General features: G+C 36.4%; 1 protein-coding gene across 3 annotated transcripts in view; it reads left to right on the top strand.

Annotated features, from left to right (window-relative positions):
• Positions 1-18,307, top strand: part of Mcr (macroglobulin complement-related) — a 220,592-nt gene that overhangs the window by 42,987 nt on the left and 159,298 nt on the right. For 2 of the 3 annotated variants that reach the window (XM_089848836.1, XM_089848833.1), the window contains exon 3: positions 10,650-10,703. The exons of the other annotated variant lie outside the window; for it this stretch is intronic. The gene's annotated coding sequence lies outside the window, so the exon portion shown is untranslated. The remainder of the gene's footprint in view (positions 1-10,649; positions 10,704-18,307) is intronic. 3 annotated transcript variants of the gene reach the window in all.

Below are 18,307 nucleotides of genomic sequence, written 5' to 3'. Positions count from 1 at the left end.
TGCTTCGAGCAATGATAAATATGGTCCGGTGTGGGGAAGTGCACTCTGGTAAACACCTTAAAATGGTCAGGGATATTGCCAAAATTTGGTCAGGATAACCTGGAAAAGTCAGGGATTTTCAATGTAAAAATTTCGTACGAACCCTGCGTATGTCTTTTATCCACGTATTCCTACAATATTCAGACCTTTTTTATCGTAATCCTCGATATTCAATCTACAAATTGAGTCCTTTTAAAAGTAATTTGAGCCGCCCAAAAATTAGTTACAAAATTTTAAAGAATATTTGTTCACGTTTAAAATCGTTCGCATTTACCAGTATCAACCCTATAAATGGTCAGGTCTAAGGCAGGGTTACTATAATAACTGGCAAACGAGAGAAAATCTGTTGTTTAGAAGATGATTGTAAAGGAGGTAATGAATTTCATACGAACCCTGAAACATATGTATAACTTTCCCTCTATGTTGCCAAAAGTTAAGTTTCGGTTAGTTTATTTACATTAAATGAATAATGTAATTAAACAATTACGCGATGACTATCCCAATTAACCTTAACTTTTGTTGAAGGAAATTTTCATTGTTATTAATTGTAATAATTATACAGCGCAAGGGAAAAAATAATCTTTTCGTGTTTTAACAATTAAAAGCTAGATTTCTTTCTCAAGATTATACTATACGACTGTTTCTTATTTTCCGGTTTATAATATACGTGGCTTGATGACGTCAGCATTCTTCTTAAGCCCCATTCAGACTATAGAAAATTTTCTTAAGTTGACGTCGGTGAAGTCAGTCGCTTTTCTCGCTTAATAAGTTAGACACGTGTCAACGACTAAGAAAAATATTATTAGCGTGTTTGGTTTGAAAATTTTCAGTTTCGTAGGGTGCAGTGTCGAGATGGCACCACCTCCTTAGCGCCTGTTATTTAGCTATCCATAGCTCACTGGATCATGCCTTACTACAGCGTGATCGCGTGAGGTATACTTTAGCAGACGATATATGAAAAGTTTTAGGTTTCTTGGCTCGTTATTTGTCATTTTCAGTTCGGCTATTTTGCCTTTGTGGTGGCCTGAGAACGCTCCGAGATCGCTCCATATTTTCGTGTTACGTCACCGCTCTAGCTCGGAGGACCGAATGTAGTTGCTCCCAATGAAAGACAAAAGTTTTTCAGAGCGGTTTTGTGACGTCATCAGGCGCTCCATTTTGGTCGCTCCGTCTCTAGAGTCGGAGCGGTTGGGATCAATCCGGGAGGGACAAGGGCGTGTCAACTACGGGGGCGAAGGCCCCCTCTCAAATTTTCAGTTCTATGGGACTTTAACATTAGGCAGCCATTTTGCCCCCGCTCCAGTAGAAGATTTTGGCTCATGTTGGCACGCCCCTGGGGAGGGAGCGACTGGGCAATGTAAGACGCTGTCCGTCTCGGAGCAGTTCGTTTTTTCGCAATGAAAGACGATTTTTTTCGGAGCGCTCCGCGAGCGCTCGGATCACCTCAAAGAAAAACGCTGAAAAATCACCATATGGAACTCGTTTAAAGTCGTCTGCTCTGACGTCTGAAGAAGGAAATGAACGTACCGACGGGAACGTAAGATTTTTCTCTAGTCTGAATGGACGTTTAGAGTTATGTCAAAGTTTTATTTGTCTCGTCGACTAATTCTAAAAGATGAGCTCAATTTATTCGGTTTTTGCCTCACGTTACAACCTTTAATTTAAGTAGTTTAGCGGCGTCGCTCTTGATGTAGCCTTCGCTAATGCGTTTTGCGCGTAACTGACCGATTAGCCACGCCGTGTTTGTCTGTCTCTATCCATTTGTTTCCCCATGGTGGCTCTATACGTCTTTCAAATTTTTTAAGCACTCTAGAAAAACTACAGACACAAAATCCGAACTTAAAGACGATAATAAGAAAAGCAAATATTATATATTTTTCTTTGTTTTGAGTGTTTTATTACAAAATATTGGTTTTTTTTACTTTATTGCAATTATGCAAATTTCCCATAATCTCGTGTCACGACGGTTCATGTTGCACGAAGGTATGGTTTTAAAGATGACACGTTGCCAAGGAGAACTAAATTAAATGGAATGGAATATTAAGATACTTCAATGATTGAAATGTCCTACCATGGAATAAATAGAGTTTCTTATTAATATATCAGGTTTTGTGTTAAATGAACATGGGAGGGTGAAAAGGAAAATCAAGTGATTTTTTTATCCATTTTTCTACTAATTATGAGACCAATCTGCGTATAGTGAAATATACAGGAAATATCTATGAATAATTTTAAAATTCAAGTTAGTTTGAGATTTCTTAGATAATTTAAAATTTGCACCTCTGACCAATCGCGTAACGCCTTACCTTCTTGTTATCGAAACTCACGTGGCACGCTGTAGATCTATAAACTTTTAGCGCAAGAAAACACAAACACGTGCTCTTTCAAATATGGCGCGAGAAAAACTACATCCACGTGATTTTTAAATTTTTATATTTCAAATTAGGCTTAAAGTGTTAGAGTCACCAAAAATCGCTATTTTTAAAACTAAAAGGTTTTATTCCCATCTGAAAGATCAAATCTTTCTGATTCAGAATATCTATTTATATAATGCATTATAATTTTCCAAATATTATTAAAACCCCGGCTTTCGGAACCTACTCGCAGAATTTTTTCAAACTATTTTGACAGTTGAATACTCCATATACCCCTGGTGACGTCACGATTCGAGCGCGCGTGAGCACGCGGCACGCGCGACTCCGCAAGTCCTATTTTTTTATTGATAGGTGGTGCTTTCAAAGTGATCGAATTTGACGCGCGCGCGATGTTTAAAAACTAGGCTTAGCTCTCGTAATGAAATCTGTCTCGCGCTGGTCAACCTCTTATGACGTCACCAGGGGTATATTTATAATTCCGTTTAAATGAGGTATGTGAAATATCAATTTTCTTTTTCATATTACAAAATGAATAAATTTCTATAAGACTTTTTACCTTGGATCTACTGTTATTATAACCCAATTGATGTTTTAAAACGAAAATTAGCCACTTTTCAAAAAACGTGGCACTAACACTTTAAGTACCTATAATTTATTTTCAAATTTAATCTTAACAAAATTAAAGTGAATTAAAATATCTAGTCTATTGTGTGCTACAAGTAGATAGTCAACTTTTGATACTCCGCATCAACAACAACTACTCATCTCATAAATAGGTAGAATCTTTCCTCCTTGCTTTTCACGAAAAGGTGATTAAAGATGAATCCGTTAGGCACGAAAACCGACGATGCGCGTTTCACTCATATAAAATATGCTGGGTTGTACTTATTTTCCAAACGTAATTTTTGGTTTATGAGGCCCTAGCCTTTTTATTAAAAGCATACATGAGGTTGACGAACTAACCCTGGTAAGTACTTTGATCCGTGGTTACGAAGTAAATAAGCACGTATTTTTGAATTTAAAACTGGCAGCCCGTAAGAGTGGAATTGTAGAAAAGAAACTACACAACGCCATGCGTCTCAATCTGTTTAAATTATACGTCTTTATCGAATTACATCTCTCATTTTTGTACGTCTCAAATTTGAGTGTGTTTCGAAAGACGAATGTGAAATTCAAGTATAACAAGGCTATTTCTTGTTTTCATTTATTTTTCTCATTTGTTTTGAAGAATTTGTATAAGTTGGGCGTTGGATGGGATAGTGGGTTTGGTAATGCTTAAATTCCTGTGATTTTCACGTCATATTTTTTACCCTTTTCTTAAATATTAAGCTTTACTTGTCAGTGTTTGATATATCAATACGTTTTTGATTCGATAAATACACGCTTAGAATTTCAAGCGCGTTCCTTTTAACAGACAGTTTCGAAATTATGGGGTTAGAGGTTAAAAAATATACGAACGGGCGGATATAAGAAGTGACATTTTAATGTATTTGGAATTAGGCTTGGCCTCATACAACGAATGCATTGATTTTCATTTTAATTTGAGTTTTTATTATATTTTAATTAATTTCTAAACTGGTTATTTTCTGAACTATTTTAGGCTTTTTCTTTGGTGAATTTTGTTATTTTCTGAACTATTTTAAACATTTTCTTTGGTGTATTTAGTTATTTTCTGAACTATTTAGCACATTTAGTTTTTTTCTGAACTATTTTAGGCTTTTTCTTTGGTGAATTTTGTTATTTTCTGAACTATTTTAAACATTTTCTTTGGTGTATTTAGTTATTTTCTGAACTATTTAGCACATTTAGTTTTTTTCTGAACTATTTTAGCACTTGAATTTAGTTATTTCCTTAACTGTTTTAGCACTTGTATTTAGTTATTTTCTGAAAGTCTATTTTAGTACTTGCATTTAGTTATTTTCTAAGCTATTTTAGCACTTGTATTTAGTTATTTTCCGAACTATTTTAGCACTTGTATTTAGTTATTTTCTGAAAGTCTATTTTAGTACTTCCATTTAGTTATTTTCTGAACTATTTTAGTACTTGCATTTAGTTATTTTCTAAGCTATTTTAGCCCTTGCATTTAATTATTTTCCGAACTATTTTAGCACTTGTATTTAGTTATTTTCTGAAAGTCTATTTTAGCACTTGTATTTAGTTATTTTCTGAAAGTCTATTTTAGCACTTGTATTTAGTTATTTTCTGAAAGTCTATTTTAGCACTTGTATTTAGTTATTTTCTGAAAGTCTATTTTAGCACTTGTATTTAGTTATTTTCTGAAAGTCTATTTTAGCACTTGTATTTAGTTATCTTAATACAATTATAATGTTTTCAGGCCATAATTAAGGTTAGTTTTCACAACAAAAAAAAATGTCACAATCTGCAGATCGCGTGAGCATGACTAAAAATTTCAAATTAATTTCGCCTACAAAACGTACCCTAAAACGTGCGTAACTAAATAGCGTAAACTAATATTCATCTATAATATTTAAAAAATTCCTTATATATATTTACCACTTAAACAAGCCCATTTTACTTAAACTTTTAATTCGGAACTAATGAAGATCACGATTTCCTCTTTCTTTCTTTTTTTTGAGTCCGTCTAGCGATTACATGCCCGAAATAGAGACCTACTAGCACGATTAAATTCACCCATAAAATTGAGTTATATCCGCCCTTGGTTTTGTATCGTGAAGTTAGCCCTAAACAATTTCTGTCAATTTCTATTAAGTTTGAAATAATTTTCCACAATCGAGTTTTGATATCAGCAGAAGTGAGATGAGACCAGAAGTACTGAGCTAACCAAATTCTTCACTCGGCGAAAGTGAATATTCTTGATAACACACCTATGGTTGTCCCTCTGGTAGTGGTTTCTGAATTTTCCCTCCAAAACGTGAGACGCTCGTGGCGGTAGACGGCCGAACTAGATTCAAGCACCCGCGTCCGTGTTCCGCAGCTTTAGGTTGAGGGGAAGGGGGTAGGAAATGTTTTTGGCACTCGACCAATTTGTTTATATCTAGTGTAGGCGCGTGGGAAGCGGCATAAAATCCTCAAATTTGTTCACTAGTGCCAGGATCTATTACCAATGCTAGAGCCCTTCACTTCGAGTCTCATCTCACTTCTGATATCAGATATAGGGTCTTCATTTTTAGGCGTAGTAATACATAAATGTTATTTCCCCTTTTAAAGTAGTGTTGATCAATTACTTTAAAGGATAACCGCGTGGTTTGTCTAGCCATGAAGTTTCAAAATTGACCAGGCCTCTTTTCAAAGATGATAGAGATCTAAAACTGAACCAAGTTACTATCAGAACCTATTTAAGAACTGAGAAAATAGTAACTTTTAGTAGGGGTGTTTCAAAATCAAAAATGTTGATAGGACCTAAGTATAGTGGGCGTCTTTTATTGGCGAATTTGAGTCCCAGTTGTTCTATGAAATTTTGCCCTTAGCGACACGGTTTTCGAGTTATGATTGCCAGAGTGTTTTATGGATGATCCCTTAAAGTTTAATTAAGAAACTGAAAGACAATGCTAATTTTATTAAGGGGTCATCCATAAAGCACTCTAATCACAACTTTTAAACAAATGGCCTTTAGGGCAAAATGTCATACAACATTTTCGACTCAAAATAAATTTCCCCTGTACAACGCAATGTATAGTCGATATATGAAAATGTGGTCCAGGGAAGCTGGGAAAATACCTGGGATCGCGGGAATAGGTTGCAATTGTATATTTGAAACAATGTTCTTAGGTTGTATATTGATTCTTGCTTGGTGCTATCTACTTTTAACTTAATGAATGGTTTTGAGAGTGTGTTCCCTCCGTTTAGAACAATTGATACCAATTTCATTGTGTTTTTTGTTTGATGGTGCTCAGTTTTTCGAAGTAATTTGAAAGAAATCGTGATCCTTATTTACAGAAAAGAATTACGCTAGATTTTTCTTTTAATATCGAAGAACGTAAAGAATAATATTGCAAATTTGAGCCATATCCACTAAAAAGAAAGTATTTAGAAAGTACTTCTCAGTAGACACATTTTAATGAACTTCTAATCTTGCAATGTTAATTAATTTAAGGTAAAATTTTGAACCTAATCCGAGCGAACGTTTCATTATCCCTTAAGACGATACACTTTTCGTTCGAGACAAAGATTCGAATATAAATCATAGGGCTAATTTTTCTTTCTTTTCCAAGTGGTCACGGTTCCCACGAAATAATGATAGACTAGCTCTCTTTAATATCAAGATGAAATTGAATCGTTTTCACGCGCAAATACACTGGTATTCAAATAAACGTTATTTCAATCCACGTGGTCTATACTTACTATGATAAATTCGTATATTACGCTTTGAAAAGTCACTCGAAACGTATATTAATGTTAAAACCTGGTTAGTGAATAACGTTGCTTCGGTTTCACGCGGTTGTAAGAATATTTTGGAAAACTCCCATCATACGCGAAACTTAATTGAAAACTCATGATTTTGCGGGTTCTGGGTTGGTACCCATTTTTTTACACGTATCTCCCTCCATAAGTTCATAAGGTATGTTCCGTAAGTTTGTCACTGGTTACAAACTGGAGCATGTCACGAAGTGAATGAGGTAGGTCATAGATTTGAGGTAAAGCGACGCCTGGTGAGACGCAATCAAAGGTTTAGTTTACAGACTAAATAGTAAGATGGAAGTCCTGCAAAATTAACCACAGAGTGTAGCCATTCAATTCTCGCTTGTCGTTCTCGAACTAGTTATCTCGAGCTGTAAGTCTCTAGAATTACGAAGTATAGGTAGTGTCATACTTATGGAACATATCTTATAAACTTATGGTGTCTCATATTCAATCTACAGCACCTGTAAGGCTAAAATCACTTTTAACTAAATCTATAGACGTTAAATCTAACCACATTGCATTCTACTTCTAACCATTATTCATTAATCTTTTTATCTACTGCAAATTTCAATAGACTGTTATTTATATGCATTTATAAAGGTGTGATTACGAGGTACCCTCTAAAAACATTTTTTATTTTCACACGTTTTTCCAGGTAACAACCGAAGTTTCTTAACTAACAAAGTTTCGGGTCTATATTGAAAGTTAGTGAATATTATGTTAGCTTGGTTTAAAATTTAAAATTAGTTTATAGACTTCATAGATTGACTTTTGAATTGTGGCAGCTGCAATCATGATACGGGGTGGGTTTATAGCGTCCTTGTGGTATTTTGTATTAAATATAAAAACAGCCTGCAATGGTTGGGTAAGCATTTTGATTTCGTGATGAAATAGCTATCAAAATTTTGGATTTTCCCGATTTTTTTTTCTAATTTTATTTGAGTGAGATATTAAATTAATGACATTTTAAATTTGGTTTTTATAAAACTATCGTGGATTTCTTAAATTCATTTTATTCCATGTTAGATAAACCTTTTTTTGATTGGTAAGATATACAGGGTGTTGATGATTAAAGACCTGTGTGTTCTTTGGGTGATACCAAGAAGTGATATCTAGTTTATTAGGGAGAAGGTATAAATTCGTGCCACGTTTCCAGCTTTATCTCCAGTCCAAACGTATAGTAGGTCCGGAGTTAATCCCCGCCTCTAAATTACAACCAGCATCTCATTGGTTCTTGAAAACTCACATCAGCGCGACGCGAATGACGAAAATTACGTATTTTCCGACTGAGGAGAGGTGAAATAGCCAGGCCTCCTTTTAGGTCCCCCCTTGTATTTTGAAAGGGGGACTGGGACTATGGCGCGCGAATTACTTAGGCATCTAATAAACTAGATATCACTTCTTGGTGATACTTAGTAACTAAATGTTCTATTTTCGCTTTTCACTCATTTTGATCCAAAGAACAAACACCCGTACCATTTAATTTATGGTATAGACTTACCAGAAACACCCTGTGTAAGTTTTTAAATCAAGTCTAGATTAAATCGTATAGCCAGATAGTCTTTATATACTAAGGAATTTAACAATTTCTCAGCAGTTAATATCGAACCAAAATCTCATTCAAATTGAAGGTATTATAGTGAAATTTCCGGAAAAGGGGCGCCAGTTATATATATACAATTGTATCAAACTATTGGAAAATTGGGAGGCTTCACACCAAGGCTTAATTGATGATATGGATTGAGGAGACGACGTTGCGGAAGCCAAACCTGTATACACAGTTCCTTTATAGTTCAAAATTTCCCGGTTATTAGTGAGAGAGAGAGAGAGACTGAGAGAGAAGCTTTTAAATTGATTTATTTCCGTGGGGCATTTTGCACTTATTAACTTCCATTTATCATTGGATCTGTATACCCATGCCTGGGTGTACATACAGGACACAACTAAAGGAATCATTTATATTTCTGGCGCCCCAAGAATAGACTGTCACCAACACTCACTTCACTATTACGTCAACAACGTTGCACCCCGCTATGTTTCTATAATCAATCCCTTAAAGCTATAGGTATTCAGAAGGAATGTCTACTTCGTTGTATATCGATCGAGAAGGATTGTTGTTTCTAAATTTATGTCTATACTATAGAATTGGAATATAATGTTTTGTAATAGTTTGTTGTCTTACCAGACCATAACTTAAAAAACCTTTCGCAAGAACCCAGTGCACCTCGAAATCACTTCAAAAAAAAACCAAGTAAACACCGAGATCCTTTCACAATAACCCAGTAGACTCCTAGATCCTTTCACAAAAACCAAGCAGATACCGAGATCCTTTCACAATAAGCCAGTAGACACCGAGATCCTTTCACAATAAGCCAGTAGACACCGAGATCCTTTCACAATAAGCCAGTAGACACCGAGATCCTTTCACAAAAACGCTCTACATCCTTTCACAAGAACCCTCTACATTCTTTCACAAAAAAGCTCTACATCCTTTCACAAAACCCCTCTACATCCTTTCACAAGAATCCTCTACATCCTTTCACAAAAAACCTCTACATCCTTTCACAAAAACCTCTGCATCCTTTCACAAAAAACCTCTACATCCTTTCACAAAAAAACCTCTACATCCTTTCACAAAAAACCTCTACATCCTTTCACAAAAACCCTCTACATCCTTTCACAAAAACCCTCTACATCCTTTCACAAAAAACCTCTACATCCTTTCAAAAAACGAAAAATAATTCAAAATCCTTTCTCAGAAACATAGTAGTCCTAGACATCTAAATCTTAAACCTTACACAAAACCTATACTGTAGTTAAGCCTTTGACATATAAAACCTGAAAATACTTTGAAAGCTTTGAAACCAAAGCACTATGATGATCGTATTCTTCAAATTTAACACAGGAACCACGGTTAAACATTGTGTAAAATACAATGGATTTAAACTTTTTGGGGCCTCTGTTAACTTAAGTATAGCAACTTAAGTTTAACCATAACCATAATTAGGCCTAGATCATCCTGCAGTTAATAGGCGTCTATATTTTAACTACATCTCCTTTTTGGTATAGGTTACTGTATGCATTTATAAATGATCATGAATTTTTCTGTTCTCATCATCATCATCTGTATATATTCTTTCGGTTCAACCCGTAAGATTTTTCGCTTTGAGAAGGAAAAGGGATGAAGGGGTATATACTTAAAAAAGCGTGGCGCACGAACAATCGAGTTCTGGCCGCGCGGCGTTCAGGTATAGGGTTAAAAGGTCATCGTGTCTTCGAGAATTCGACTTCTTCCTAGCACCTGCGCCTTTTTAATTCACGTATAGTTCGAATCAAATTCCATCGTATCGCATCGTCTTTCGAACGAAAAAAGCCAGTTTTTCCATAACATACTCGCTTTAAATTCGTTCTTTAAATTTTAACAGAAATTCCGAACCCACAGCGGGTTGTGCTGTTATTTGAATTTTTAAAAGGAATGATGTATACAGTATAAACTTGTTTTTGAATTTATAGAGAAACTTTAAATATATTGGGTTATTTTTCTAGAAAACTATAATATTTTGAAATAGATGTACCCTAGCCTAGGTGATGTTTATTTCCAAGAAAATACCGTGGAAAAAAACAAAGCTGCTCATTGGTCATTAAAATTAGACACAAATTACGATTTCTTTTATCGTGGGAAACCTTTATTATTAGGCCTAACAAAAATCGTGACTACATTCTTTGAAATTTTCATTTTATATTAACAATGATTTCCTGATTATTATAAGCCTTTTGAGAAAAATTTCTTCCATAGACATTATTCTAAATTACATTTTTTTTATACACATATTTTTCTTATTTTTTTTCCAGGCCACCAAGAAAGTTCTGAAAACATTTTTAACATCCCATTTCGAAACTGAAAGGGTAAGTTTTTAAGATGCACAATTTTTATTCCCTTCAAAGAAATTTTTGCGCTTGAATTAAGATAAGCTTTTAAATTAAGAAATCTTATGATATCTTCGTGATATGTTTTGAAGGGGATAACATGATTAAGAACTAGAAAAAAAAATCCAGCGTAGAGTCATTTTTGAAACAATTAATGCTTTTTTTGTTTGGTGGATTTTGACGGGTAACGCGAGGAATTTCAAATGTAGACATTAAATTCTTAGGTTAATAAGGGTCAGTGTAAGAGATTCTGATAATTTAGCGGGATATTTTATCATCATAGCCCTATAATACTTGACATAAGTATGGATGGAAAGGAAACTGACTTTTAAACAGGTAAATAAATAAAATAAAATATTTAAACAGTTTAAATATTTTTGCTAGCTTATAGCTACGTGTAAATAGTATTTCTTGTTGCTATAACCAGGGGTACTATGGGTATGACCAAAGAGAATATACCAAGAGGAGCGGAAAGTTTAGTCTTTCACTAGGCTTTTGAAAAGTCCGGCCACGGTTTTGGAGTATCTGGATCCGGTTTTTGTTGATTGGCTAAGCAGCGACGCCTTTAATTTGTTAAATTTTGTCGACTGCTTATTCTTGGTGGTGGTAAAGGGTTGATCTCTGGGTTGACCGTTGACGTTCAAAGGTAATTTTAAAATAGACGACACGGTCACGTGAACAAAGGGAACTAGTTTCTCCAAATTCAGAGCCGGTCCTTATTTCCAAAGTTTCTGCTCCTCTTGGTATATTCTCTTTGGTATGACTGCCACTCCAGTATAAACTTCCCACCAAGCATGCATGAACATTCAGAATACACTAATTGATTAGACACTGCACCTGGTGGGGATAATACGTCAACGATAAGCCCTAAGGCAGTCCCATACTTAACGTAGATTATTATAGGAGTTATGTTGTCACCAATTCAACATAAAGGCCGTTTAAAATTGCCACTAATAATAAGCAATTTGCAACCATCATGACGTACGTACTTATCTGGTGATATTATTCAAAGCAAGTTCTAATGGAGCGTGCATGTCACAAGCCCTAGCTATAACTCCAGTTTAATCTCTTAAATACTCGAGTACTCTCATCTTAGTCCCCCAAACATGCTTCGCGTCTCTTTATATACCCTTTCTGGTGCGGTTAAGTCCGAGCTGGCGCTTAGTTAGTATCGCTACAAGATCAAGGCTTGAAACGTATACGTATCTGCAAGTTAGTAAGTATAGCCTTAACTCTAACTCTAACCCTAACCAATCGAGCTTCTCGCTCGACTCGATCATGTTTTGGCAACTATATGCCCCCCCCCCCCGTATACCTATAGCTTACATTAGACAATAGCTCAGGACCTCGAGTTATAGATTCGAGGAAGAGCGTTTGGTCGAGTTTCATCAGAGCCCTGCTAATAACTCGTACTTTGAGGTTTATCTCGGTATAAGACGACACTATATTCTCGCTTTCCACTCGCTGGCAGAATTAAGCGACGGCTTTTCTGCTCGTAAAACCTTAAGGCTTCTATACCTTAACCAGAAGTGAGATGAGACTCGAAGTGAAGGGCTCTAGCATTGGTAATAGATCCTGGCACTAGTGAACAAATTTGAGGATTTTATGCCGCTTCCCACGCGCCTACACTAGAGAGAAAAAAATTGGTCGAGTTCCAAAAACATTTCCTACCCTCTTCCCCTAACCTAAAGCCGCGGAACAAGAACGCCTGTACTTGAATCTAGTTCAGCTGTCTACCGCCACAGCGTCTCACGCTTTGGAGGGAAAATTCAGAAACCGCTACTAGAGGGCCAACCGTTGGTGTGTTATCAAGAATATTCACTTTCGCCGAGTGAAGAATTTGGTTAGCTCAGTACTTCTGGTCTCATCTCACTTCTGCTTAACCTATACTTGGGTTAAGGCAGCAGCATATGGTATGGTCTAGCTATCCGTAAATCTCCGAGTGTAAGGATTGATCCAATGTGTACGCCCATTTTCCAAAGGGGTCGATGCATGGACAGGAAATGCATTGCTATAGGTTCAGGCCATCTAATACAGGAATGAGGTCGACGGGTCACTGGAACTCAACCTTGTATACCTCTTGCTTCAGTTGTTTATTTGTGACTCGTGATTCAAATAAATTAATTTTAATTCTCTTGAATGTGGGATGATAAGATATTCATGGATTATGTATAGTTAAATTTCTCACTTGAACATGAAACCTCCCTTGGAGCTGAAGTATAAAACACAACTACCAACTTAGTACCAGAAGTAGGATAAGGGACTAGAAGTATCGAGGTAACCAAATTCTTCACTTGAGAATATTCTTGATAACTCAAGAACGGTTGGCCCTCTAGTAGTAGTTTCTGAATTTCCCCCCCAAAACGTGAAACGCTCGCGGTGGTAGACGGACGAACTAGATTCAAGCACCCGCGTCCGTGTTCCGCGGCTTTAGGTCGAGGGGAAGGGGGCAGGAAATGTTTTTGGAACTCGACCAATTTTTTTCTCTCTAGTGGAGGCGCGATGGAAGCGGCATAAAATCCTCAAATTTGTTCACTAGTGCCAGGATCTAGTACCAATGTTAGAGCTCTTTACTTCTAGTCTCATCTTACTTCTGTTAGTACTTAGTTTTTCCTCTAATATCTGTTAAACATGGTGTCAAAATATAGTAAATATTTACCCTAAATTGAAGTTTTTATACTTCCTGTACATAATATACTTAATGCGCATTGTTACCTAGCTGCTTTTTCCCCTAATCTATAAGATTGATAATACCTAAAGTTCCTGAACCACTCTGTCATGAAAATTAGTACTAACGGTATAAGCTATAGTTGAACCCGGGTAGAAACGGACAACAAAACTGTTAACAACATAAGGGAAGTTGGACGGTCTAACCAACCGGGAATGAGTTTAGTGTAGTTATTAGCTCTACAGCGGAATTTTGAAGTTACCATGATTTCAAACCCAGGCAAGGAACCCTCCCTAAAGCGACTCGACACTCAATCTCTTATACTCTAATTTGAAATTGTTGAATTATGGGTCTACGGAATTTCGGAACCATAGCTAACTTCCTTTGCACCTTCCTCTACTATCTTTAGTAGGTTCTCGCTTGTTCAAAGGAGATGTATGTGTGTGTGAGAGAGAGAAGCTGCAATCCCAGGCTTCCAAGCTGGAGTTTCTCCGGATAAACCTTCCATGATTTAGTACCACCATAAGTTTATCATGCCTCTAAGTACACAAACATGGGTTACAACTGGGCATCTTCCGCAGGCTACTGTGACGTCAGAACTCGTATAGCGCTAAGGTAGAAAATTTTGAAATTCCTGTCGCGGTGCAGCCACCAAACGGTCGAGACGATTACTAAATGGCTCACGTGATAAAAAATCATCCAATGGTATAAAGGAGATTTTTACGTTTCGTATAGGCAGGCATGGGGGGGGGACGAATTTTACTTGAGCAACACCAAAATCCCTCTCTCTCTCTCGTGAGATAGAGGCGGTTTCAGTCCTGAAACATTCTAAAAGTGATAAAAGAAACGCTAGGCTAGGCAGTACAATTTTGTATTGAAGTTGAGGTGATAAATGATACGGAGAGAGTATAGGGTTTCATACTTTCATTAAAGAGAGCCAGACAAACACTATTGCCATAGGAGTAGCAGCCATATCTCTACTTAGAGGCATGATAAACTTATGGTACCATATATATATTGCTCCTTGATACCCAAGCATGCCCCTACCTATCTGAAAATTCAATGAATTCTCAGAATGAATAAAGGAACTATAGTCTATAGATTTAAATTCCATTAGGTCTCGTTAAGTCTCGCGGATAGTGTTTGAGAGCGTTGGAAAATAACCGATACTCTTATGGAAAAAACGGGTTTGTTTTTACTGTTTTCCAAACCGCTAAAATAACGGTGAGATGTTAGAAATAGAATTTGTCGAAGCATTTTTAGCGCGATCGGTTTTTCGCGTGTTGTTTTGATCGTGGTAATCGTTTAAAGTGTATGTGAATTGTTTATAATAGAGATGATATTTGCGTTCTATTTGAAAACTATAAAAAAAATATCCGCAGGTATTTTTTCTATATTTGAACTCAAGGCTGTACCGATCAATATTGCGAATGAATTTAATACCCAAATGAAACATTTTGTGTTAATTTGCACCAGAAGTAAGATGAGACTAGAAGTAAAGAGCTCTAGCATTGATAGTAGATCCTGGTACTAGTGAACAAATTTCGATGATTTTATGCCGCTTCCATCGCGCCTACACTAGAGAGAAAAAAATTGGTCGAGTGCCAAAACAATTTCCTACCCCCTTCCCTTCATCCTAAAGCCGTGAAACACGGACGCGGGTGCTTGAATCTAGTTCGGCCGCCTACCGCCACGAGCGTTTCACGTTTTGGAGGGAAAATTCTGAAACCGCCACCAGAGGGCCAACCGTTGGTGTCTTATCAAGAATATTCACTTTCGCCAAGTGAAGAATTTGGTTAGCTCAGTACTTCTAGTCTCATATTACTTCTGTTTGCACTAAATACAAATTTCACGTACACTTTGGGTTAAAGGTTACCTATTTAATGGTTTCGACCAGAACATACAGTTCATTGAATTTGTTTTATAATTTAGGCTAAATTTAGTTGGCGCAAAATTTAATCGTCCAAGTTTTTTGCTCGCGCTGTTACAAAGGTTTCGGTGTTGCTTAGTACTTTAATAAAAGTATCGTAAAAATTCCTGGACTATCGGTCGGGTTGACCTCTTAAGTACATTGTTATTGGTTTGACTTGGCCCCGAAATGACCTCCTCATATGGTGCTGGTAGCAAAATTCTCTCATAAAACTTTTTAGTAAAAAGTAAAAAAAAAAAAAAGAATAATCGACTTTTCGATTGGGATTTCTTTTTTTTTATTAACAGAATTTTATAGCTAGGTTTTAGGACGTTACGAACTCCAATCTGTCCCCTTTCTTTATTGGCGTACTGTCCAAAATATGACAGATTCTATGAGTGATTGCTTTTTGAAAATGAATTTTTCCCAACTAAACTCTCTCTACCTTCTTTATAGGAATGAAAATTGGTAGGCTTCTTGATTTTTAACTTCAAAAAGAGGTTGTTAGACACACTGCCACCACTACCATCACTAAAGTTTTATTATATAATAAAACTTAAATTAGAATTTGTAGTACTTACCTACCTAAGCCTTGGTTACATACTGTATTAAGACCAAAGAATCTATTGTTTATATGAAGAATTTCTTCATAACAGCTGTAACATTCTGGAAATAACTTTTATTCCCAGATCTTTATAGGCCTATTTATGTTTATGTTATAATATAATTTCCCCTTTTTATTTAGTACTAAAAAGTTATTTTAAATCTAGAGGAATTTGGAAGTATTTTCCTGTTAGTGGCAGGCCTAAACGAGGTACCTGTTGTACTAGCCTTAATTAGAAATAAGGATATTTTTAAAATAGTCCTTTGGACCAGTAACCCCCATCCTATAGCGGACACAATAGTAAACTGGACCATAGGACCTGTTCCCCTATTAGTTTTATCAGAAATGACATGAGACCAGAAGTACTGAGCTAACCAAATTCTTCACTCGGCGAAAGTGATTATTCTTAATAACAACACCAACGGTTGGCCCTCTGGTGGCGGTTTCTGAATTTTCCCTCCAAAACGTGAGACGCTCGTGGTGGTAGACGGCCGAACTAGATTCAAGCAACCGCGTCCGTGTTCCGCAGCTTTAGGTTGAGGGGAAGGGGGTAGGAAATGTTTTTGGAACTCGACCAATTTTTTTCTCTCTAGTGTAGGCGCGATGGAAGAGGCATAAAATCCTCGAATTTGTTCACTAGTGCCAGGATCTACTATCAATGCTAGAGCCCTTCACTTCGAGTCTCATCTCACTTCTGGTTTTATATAAATTTGCTAATAATAAACTGGACCAGTAACCCATCCCCACTTCGAGAATATAAAACTGATCCAACCTGTGATATTTAAAAGACTCCCTTAAATAGTCGTCTGCTACAAAGATTAATAAAATAAAAAATAAAAAACCAACTAAATTCAAAATTGAATCGAGCATTTGTTACGGTGCGTATACTTGAAAATTGCACCTGCCCAGTTTGCCTAGCCAGATTTCCCACCCATTTTGTTGTGGCCCCATAAACAAGAGTCTTCATTTTTTTGGGTAATTGCCCTTGTATCAAAAGAACCGACACCATCCATGGTGTGAAAATCATCCCTAGTCCGTGATTATATAGTTCTAGCGCCACCGCGAATTCTTTGTATATCGTTAGGCTCCATACCCTCCAATTATTCTCGCCATCATACTGATGTATAGACAAATTCCTGTTGTTAAGGTAACAACACGGCTTCTAGTTTTTCTTCTTTTAATACCTAATTTAACCTTGGAAGTTCAAAGGACAGGAAATTCTTCTACTAGATAGATTTTTTTAGGGAATTTATTGTTTTAAAGGTGTAATTATGTGTGGTGAATACTTTAAAGGCCGACTTCCAGCGAAAGGGGTTCTAGCGAACTGAAAACCGAGCATCTAGACTAACAATGGAGCGACCGTGCCGATTTACGAAGCCCCGCTGGAGCAAAAGATGGAAGGGTTCTAGCTAACTGAAAGCCGTGCAAAGCGGGTTCTAGCGAACTGAAGATGCACAATAGAAATCCTTTTAAATTTATTTCCTCTCGAATTTTTGCTTTCCCCTGAAGGAAATTCTCTATTGTGTATCTTCAATTCGCTACAACAACAATGCATGGCTTTCAGTTAGCTAGAACCCTTCCATCTTTTACCCCAGAGGGGATTCGAAAATCGGCACGGTCGCTCCATTGTTAGTCTCGATGCTCGGTTTTCAGTTCGCTAGAACTCTTTTCGATGGAAGTCGGCCTTTAACACGGTTAGGTTTAATTAAGAATGTTTTTTACTTTTAATTATTCGCGTGGAATTTTGCTTTTAAAATATTTAATAATTGTAGCGTTAGAAAACCTAAACTATTATATTGCTGGTTAATTCTTTTAAATGACAATTTTTGTATAGCTAGAATTCATGTCAAAAAATTTAACTGACAGAGACAAATTTGAAAATTCGTCAAATTCTTCAAAACCCAAATTCAAAACAAATAACCCGCCAAGATTTTTTCCCACACTGGTTTTTAAGTAACAGTAACTTCTTAAACATGGACAGTTTTTTTAAAAATTATTTTACGTTCTAAACTTGACTTAAACATATTGGGCCACGGTTAGGTTTCATTAATCATAAAATTACCAAACTTAAGTTAGTTGGATATACTGTTTCAAAAGATGGGTTAAAAACCAAATGAATTTTCCTCGTGCCAGGGAGCTATACTTCGAGTCGAGTCAGATAAATCGTTCATCTTCATATTTATTATAAAGTTAAGAGAGAGAGAGAGAGAAAATGGGTGCACAACGCAGGTGCGCTCGCTTAAAATTTTCCCCAACTGAGTGATATTTGCTTGGATGATCACGAAATATACCTAAGAAAGAAGAAGGTCGTGACCTTAGCGGTGGGGAATCTAGCTTGAAAAAAAAATATATCTGATACATTTCGTTGTTACGACGTTACATCAAGTTTAGAGTCACCGGGC

Source organism: Phalangium opilio, unplaced genomic scaffold, assembly GCF_054372755.1.
Source record: "Phalangium opilio isolate 3A_F unplaced genomic scaffold, DU_Popi_V2 ptg000082l_1, whole genome shotgun sequence".
Lineage (NCBI taxonomy): Eukaryota > Metazoa > Arthropoda > Arachnida > Opiliones > Phalangiidae > Phalangium > Phalangium opilio.
Note: the sequence above shows the minus strand (reverse complement) of the source record. Positions and strands in the feature narration are given on the sequence as shown.